The 7,696-nt window shown below is 41.8% G+C and overlaps 1 protein-coding gene across 2 annotated transcripts in view; it reads right to left on the bottom strand.

Annotated features, from left to right (window-relative positions):
* Positions 1 to 6,224, bottom strand: part of hapln1b (hyaluronan and proteoglycan link protein 1b) — a 101,451-nt gene extending 95,227 nt beyond the window's left edge. Inside the window, exon 1 of one of the 2 annotated variants that reach the window (XM_048594965.1) lies at positions 6,150 to 6,224. The gene's annotated coding sequence lies outside the window, so the exon portion shown is untranslated. Of the gene's footprint in view, positions 1 to 5,990 lie in introns of both variants that reach the window. The other variant, XM_048594964.1, reaches the window with a different exon arrangement.
* Positions 6,225 to 7,696: the final 1,472 nt, after the last annotated feature.

The following is a 7,696-nucleotide window of genomic DNA, read 5'->3' as shown; positions in this document are numbered from 1 at the left end:
CACTCACCTTTACTGGCTCCATCCCCGCCTCTTCGACCTGTTTGTTTTCTCTCCACCTATCCTCTCCTCTATCCCTCTTCTATCTGCCTCCCATTCTCTCCCTATTTATTTCGGAACCCCCTTCCCCTCCCCCTTTTCTGATGAAGGGTCTAGGCCCGAAACGTCAGCCTCTCTGCTCCTATGATGCTGCTTGGCCTGCTGTGTTCATCCAGCCCTGCACCCTGTTGTCTCGGATTCTCCAGCATCTGCAGTTCCTAGCATCTCTCTAGGCCACCTTTCTTTTGTGGGGAGGCATTTGTCCTCCATCTTTGACTTTACCTGGGTCAGGATGGATTCTGCAAACTCAATGTATAGAGACAAAAACAAAATGATCTGACTTTCATTCCCCTGGCACTTCATGTTGTTAAAAGCAAGCAATTCCCCCAGTGAATGAAGGCTCCAATATTGTTGTTCTTGATTTTGCCCGTTACTGTGATATTTTCAGCAATGCATGCACATTTTCTGGATTTCTGTGCTATGTTGTCGGAACTTATCTTGACTGACAGAAAAACCAAATGGTAGTCTTTGTGATAAATGGCCTATTGAGTCCATGCTGCCATTCAGTGAGATCATGACTGATCTGATACTTCTTAACTCCACTTTGCTCCCTTTGAAATAGAGGCCAACATTTCATTTGCCTTTCCTATTACCTGCTAAATGTGTACTCAGGCTATTTGTGCTTCATGCGCTTGGGTCCCCAAATCCCTCTGTCCTGAAACTTTCTGTGCTCTTGCCCCATTTAAATAATATTCAGCACTTTTGTTTCTTCTTACATTTTCCTACATCATATTCCATCTGCCAAGTTTTTGCTCACCTCAGTCGATTCCTTCCTCACTACTTGCCTTCCACCTACTTCTGAGTTATCCACAAACTTGGTGATAATACATTGACTTCTGTCCTCTGTCACTCGTATATGTATATATCATAAATAATTGTGCCTCCACGACTGAACACTGTGGCACTCTACCAATTAATTTGCCATCCTGAAAATTTCTCCTTTATCCTAATGCTATTAGTTAGCTAATCTTCCATCCATGCTAATATACACCCTTGTCCTGGATGAGTGCACAATCCAGGGTGAAGTTCCCCACATGATTTGCAGCCCATCCACCACCTTCAACTTTCACTCTCATCACTAGTACTGTTGCACGATGGCAGTCACGTGTATCTAAAATGTGCACTTCAGCCAATTGCAAAAGTTCCTTCGACAGCACCTTCCAAATCTTCTAGATCCTGCAAAAACAGGCACAGCAGGCCACCCTGTCTTGAAAAGATATAACTGATCCTTCGCTGTCAGTGGGTCAAAATCTTCCAAACAGCAATGTGGGTGCACCTACACCAGATGGACTTCAGTGGTTTGAGACAGAGATTGAACACCACCTTCCAAAAGGCAATTCAGGTTGAGCAATAAATGTTGGTCTTACAAGGCACACTCACATTCCATGAATGAAAAATAAATTTTCTTTTCTTAAAAAGGTATTTGAAATAGTTCAAAAAATCTTTTGGCTGAAATCCTATCTATTGCCACTTGATGGCAGCACCAACTCCATTTAAAACATCTGGAGCCCTTTGGAAATTCACACTGCCTCAGGTTTCCGAATGTGCATTGCACAAAGCACTTTATAAGATGAATCCCAGCATTACAGAATGAAGCCTTTACATGTAAACATTGAATATTTTGCCAAGAATGCAGTTAGAGCCGTCAATGCATTGTTATGATCACCCATCTTAACATCTTGATTCAAATTTTTTTTTCTATGTGAATGTTGCATGAATTACATCATGAAACTGTTATTTAACTGTTTGCAGCCCAGGGTTTAGGGCAATTATTGAGGGATGAACAGTAAAATCTTAGAGTTTGTTAATTTAATCTAACATTTATACAGCTTTCCAAATGAATTTCCAATTTGGACAAGACCAGAAATTATGGGCATTAAAATAATTAAATCATGTAATGTTATCTGTCTGGAAAATTTGGGGGGGTCACAGGTTCTCAATGAATCACGGAAGCGGCATTGCATTATAATTAAAACTACTGTAATTCTGCTTTCGTATTGTTATTTCACAAACATATTAATGATGAAAGGGTTCAGGCAGAACATGTAGATAAATAGTGAAAATTGTCACACAATATTGCATTGAAACATGTAATGGGCTGCCAGAGTTGGCGCCATTGCCCAAAGAGAAGGCTGGACGTTATTAATCTTTTACCACAGCCTTTAAGACATGTTCTAAAATCTAAGACAAAAATATGATCTCACGATCCTTAACTATTGCTTATATGTGTTGTATCTGGTTAATCTATCAATTATTGCGAGAATCCTGCAGGTTCAGCAAATGGTAAATTAATATTTAAATTTACACCAGCTAAACGTCAGAAAAAGGAAAAGTTTCGAGTTCATGTGACCCTTTAGCTGTCAACTCAAATACTGATGATGTAATATTTTTTAAAATTAATTGATGCCAATGAGAAGTCCAATCTGAATTGATTGCTTCAAAATATATATTTTGTACCATTTCACGTTGTAGGCCTGTACAAAAAGTTGGAATGGGATCTTAGAATGGTCATAGCACATACCAATGCCAGGTCTCTACAGGAGCCTTTCTCCTAGTGCTCCAGCATGCATGGGTTAATGCAGAAGGAGCTGAAAATGTGATAATAAGGAAAGCCTTGTTTTCACATGAAAAGTTTCCTCCCTGAAAATGAAATGATGGCTTCAAGATAAAAGGAGTCACATAAATGGAAACTGCTCCATCATCTTTTGATTTCAATATCATACCATCAATTAGGATTGTTCAAAGCTTTCTGCTATCAGTGAAATGACCCAATATTTGAAAGATTTTAAAAGATATTTTGAAAATATTCTTGATATATTTAAAAATGGTAGCTTGATGCAGTTTAATTAATGAGGTTGAAATGGGTTTGTCACAAAAATAAGCATTTTTAATCAGGGTGTCTAGTTTACTATCTGTTAGTATCCAATTTAAAACTACGGAAATGGTTTCAAAAAATGTTAAGTAGAACCATATGCTAGTTACAGGGTTGTAACTGACAGCAATCAGTTTCTTAATAAGTAAAACAGAAACTTTTAAAAGGCATCTATTTGTTTTCAAGGGCTTAAAAAAGCCCTTAATATTTAAAGCCTTCTTGATGACCCACAATCAGGGAACTGCACAGTGTTTAATTCAGTCAGGAAGCATGATCGGTTTTGTGAATTTTCCTAACATCGTACAATGGTTTTAAATTCATGCAAAGGTTTGAGGAAACATATTGCATGCGACATTTGATTTGCACTTGGAATTCCATGGTCTTTTGTTGTGGCTTGGCTGATTTTGGGCAGATTGTGCAGAAAAAAGAATACAACCTCAGCCTCTGGCATGGTGGCTGTGCACTATTTGACAATGTCCTTAACTTACCAGCTTGCTGCACATGTAGCGCATTAAGTGGTTAGTGCTCTGTGCTATAGTCACAATGGCTTTAATTCAAATCCAAATCATGGCACCAATTGCTTTAACTTTCAAAAAGGAATTAGGTCTATACATGAACCAGGAAAAAATACAGAGTCTTTGGGGAAAGAGCAAGGCATCGGGACTAATTGGATTAAGAATTGGCATAAGCATGATGCACCTAATGGGCTTCTTCTGTTTTGTGAGAATTTATGATTCTATTTTGGATAAGTGTTACCTTTACACAATATACTCTGTGGAATCAGAGAGCAAGGTGTCCTTCAAAGCTTTGCAGAGCAGCTCTTAAAGATGTTTACCAGGGCCAATGGCCATGTTGTCCAGATTTTGGAATACAGCTGAATTACATTAAAGATTTGAGTTTGCCAAAGTACCCCCGTGTATTTGTGTTCCAACTATTTCGTGTAATTTACAATATTCTATCATCTTAAAATGTGCATTTTAAAAATGTTGTAGGTGCGCCAAAGGTGACTGCACGTGTTGGCATGATATTATTCAACATGAGAGCACATGTTATTCTTGGATTCACATTTTACACTCGTGTTATGTCTGGAACAGGGATTCTAGATGACACTGTCGCCTGATTGGATACGCTTGAAATTTGGATTCCGAACGTTCGTAGCTTACTGCAGTCAACTGCAAACGGGAAAGGATCACACAAACATCGTCAATGACTGGTAGTTTCGGAGGGTCTGCCCCATTGCCCATGTCCACAGATACAGATTGTACATCTTTTTTTTAAAAATTGCATCATTCACATTAACGTTTTACACAGCGCATCTGAAAGGGTCAGAATGCTATACAGTGCAAACCAATCCCCATTTTCCTCCTAATTTGAAGCTGAATGAAGATTCGACTGTGCAACTCATTGATTAATTTTGGGGGGAAATGACATTCCGTGGTGACGATGATGAGCCGATTTTACAAACATTGGTTAAATGAGCAGTAGGTGGCGCAGAGCTGCCATAGAAAATCTCTTCACACCCGTACATGTACAAACATATACACACACTGTACTGTCAACAGACACAAACCCTCCCATTCATTTCAATAAAGGAGGGCATTATGAATATACTGGATTCCCTTACACTTCGCGCACAATGGTTTGTTTAGCAGATGCCGCTCCCTACTCTTAAAATTACAAAAAACAAAACTGGGCAAATAGCTTGCCCAAATGAACACTTTGTCCATTCTGAGTCCTGAGGAAGGGTCACCGGACCCGAAACGTTAACTGTTTTTTTTCTTCACACAAGCTGCCAGACATTTTCCATCAACTTCATTTTTGTCCCTGATTTACAGCATCTGCAGTTCTTTCGGTTTTTACTTTGTCCATTCAACTTGTTGGATGCCATAAATGAGGGAATGCGGAGCGGCCAGAGATGAACCTCCGTTAATGTAACCTGTGTCAGAGCATTTCGATAAATGGTTTAACATTGGTTGGGCCAGGGAGAATCTAGAGGACGCTAACAAAATAAAGCAAATAACTGCGGAACTAAAGCAAAAACAGAAATTGCTGGAGAAACTCAGCGGGTCTGGCAGCATCTGTGGAGAGAAATCAGAGTTAACGCTTCGAGTTCGGTGACTCCTCATCAGAACAGCACGCCAATGAAACCGGGTGGCCAATATTAACAATGTTAGCTGAAAATTTTCCCACACAGCGGTTCACACATTTTGCTCGCGATTCTGATTGAGATGAGATCTGGAATAAACCAGTACTTTTTTTATGCCTCGTGGACAAACTCTAAACTTCCCGGAGCTCTTGGCTCCGAAGCTGGAGTGGCAGATGACAATGAATCTCTGTGACAAACATCGTATCTAATCAAATAACACCAGCAAGGCTGCATCTAACATCCATTCCCCAACAATGTGGATGCTTGACCAGTAACCCTTTACATTCAAAACACGTAGTCTAAAAAGCTGGCTAATTTCTAATCTTGGAGAGTCGACAGTTATGGACAGGACTGTTTTAAGCAGCGGAATTCAATAACGAAATCCACATGGCTCAAACATTCTGCAATCGCAGCCAATCACACCATTAACTATATCTTCCCTACAAATATTTCCCAGCTGCTGACACCCGCTGTGATGGCTTTGTAACGTTACTGTCCTAGGGCGACGCGGTTCCCAAGTCCCACCTGTATTTAGAGTGGGGACAGTAAAGAATCAGCAGAAACACACAGGCGGTTCTCGCCGTCAGCATCAATATTCAGTCACCTCATGACCCGATACAGTGCGCGAGGAGTTAAGCTTTTCAATGCACCAGCTCTTGCAACAAAGAGAAACATTTACTTTCCTTACAAAGTTTCACTTCAGTTATTATCTAAAGTGAGAAGGGGAGACTGTGTGGCGTTAACACAGACATCTGGAGAGTCCCAATCTCCCTTATCACTAAACTCAGCACAGCACTATATCCCTGTTCTTTTTAACCTCTAGATCCGTTCGACTGCCAAATGTTTGCACTGTTTTAACACATGGATCACACTTACCTGACAGCTATCGCAGAAACTGAATCCTGTCAAAATTATAAAAGAAAAGTAACACTTCTTTTTCGGAGTTGCAGCTAAATTTGTGGAGTCCCGCCCGCCTCGTGTTGTTAGTGTCTGTCTCTGCTTATCCCAGTTGAGTGTAGACTGGACTCAGCTCACCTTGCTGGCCTCTGCCTCACTGGTGAATGCCCGCTTGTTGCTCTGGGTGTGGGGGATTTTGGTCTATTGAGGAGGAAGACACTTCTCCCCACCGGGAGGAAATGGCCACCACGTCATAAAATAGTTACGTCCGCCTGTGCGGCTCAGATATAATCTGGAAATTTAACGGGTAAAGTTTCGAAGTGCAAGAAAACTATTGGTGGGAAATGTGGAGCTATATCTGATTTTAATACAATTCCTGCCTCCTCCTAATTAAAAAAAAGTGAAACCAGCAGCTGGGGTGGAGACTTTGGTAATGCATAGGCAATGGGTAAACTCGATCAAGAAGGGAAGGTCTGAAGAGATAGCCAGGGGCAATAGAGACAGATCACCTTTTATGAGCTCGAACGCGGTCTCTTTAGTGACTGTTCTTTCCCTCGCTTATTTATTCTGAACGGGATCCACACACTGACAGCGGCCAGGGTTGTGTGACTGCGATGATTAACGCAGGATACCCTGGCACAGTGTGTGGGCTGTCAGGTTTTGCTCTGTTTACCCAGGGATGTAACTGGGCTCCTATGTCTAACAGCGTGAGCGTTCAATGCAACGTTCCCACCAAGAAAACATCGCAGAACATACATACATTAACAGTCAGGGCTAATAATAAGTCAGGTTTTAGTTCAGTCAGTCTGCCCAGTAAAAGGAAGTCACTTCATATTTCAGCACAGTGCGTTCTTTGAGAGTAGGTTGTGACTTCTTCACAAACGCACTTTTCATTAAACTCAACACTTCAAGTTTGCAACAGTCTCTTTCTCGAGAAACGACTTCTGAGGTGCGCCTTTTCTCTACCTGCCACCCGACTTTGATTTTCACGAAAGTGAAGGGAAAAGTTGTTCTCTCGGGTTATTTCCTTTTTAGAAATGAAACGTACCGATTTCCGCGGGAACTATTTAGAGTGCGGGCGGCGACGGCAGTGAATCATTTTTGCCGGAGTGTTAATGCCTGCCAGTTTCCCGCTCGGAGTTTTCTCTGTTGTTTTTGTGGTGGTTTGCACCGCGCTTGCAATAAACCGGCAGTAACATGTTCCCCATTCCGCTCAACGGGGTTGGGGGGTGGAGGGAGAGCATAGGCTGGACGGGGGTCAGCTTTGCTTCTTGCTGCTTCCAGACAAAAAAAAAGGGGCTGGGGTGGGGGTTTTAATGGGGCCAGACCTTCCCCAGACATCTTTGGCAGAGCCGATTGCACAGTCCATGCTTTGTGTGGGGTTCTGTGTTGGGTTCCTTTCTCCTCGTACCTGATCAGGTGCTGAACGGAGACAGATATTTTGTTAAACCTCATCTGACCATTAGTTTTCGCAGTTGAATGGATCAGTGAAGTGCTGAGATGCTTTTCCCCTTCATGTTTTGGGCCTTGGGCAGTCTTATTGATGGAGACTTGACATTACCACTGCCCTCTCCCACTGGAAGTTCCTAATACTCAAATTCACAGGTCGTTATTTCTTGTGTGGTGATGGGGAGAGGTTTTGGGGGGGTGGGGGGGGGCGGGTGGTGAGGTTGTTTTAAATCCCT

This window comes from Rhincodon typus, chromosome 3, assembly GCF_021869965.1.
Source record: "Rhincodon typus isolate 14 chromosome 3, sRhiTyp1.1, whole genome shotgun sequence".
Lineage (NCBI taxonomy): Eukaryota > Metazoa > Chordata > Chondrichthyes > Orectolobiformes > Rhincodontidae > Rhincodon > Rhincodon typus.
The sequence above is the reverse complement of the archived record's forward strand: the minus strand, read 5'-3'. Positions and strand labels throughout refer to the sequence as shown.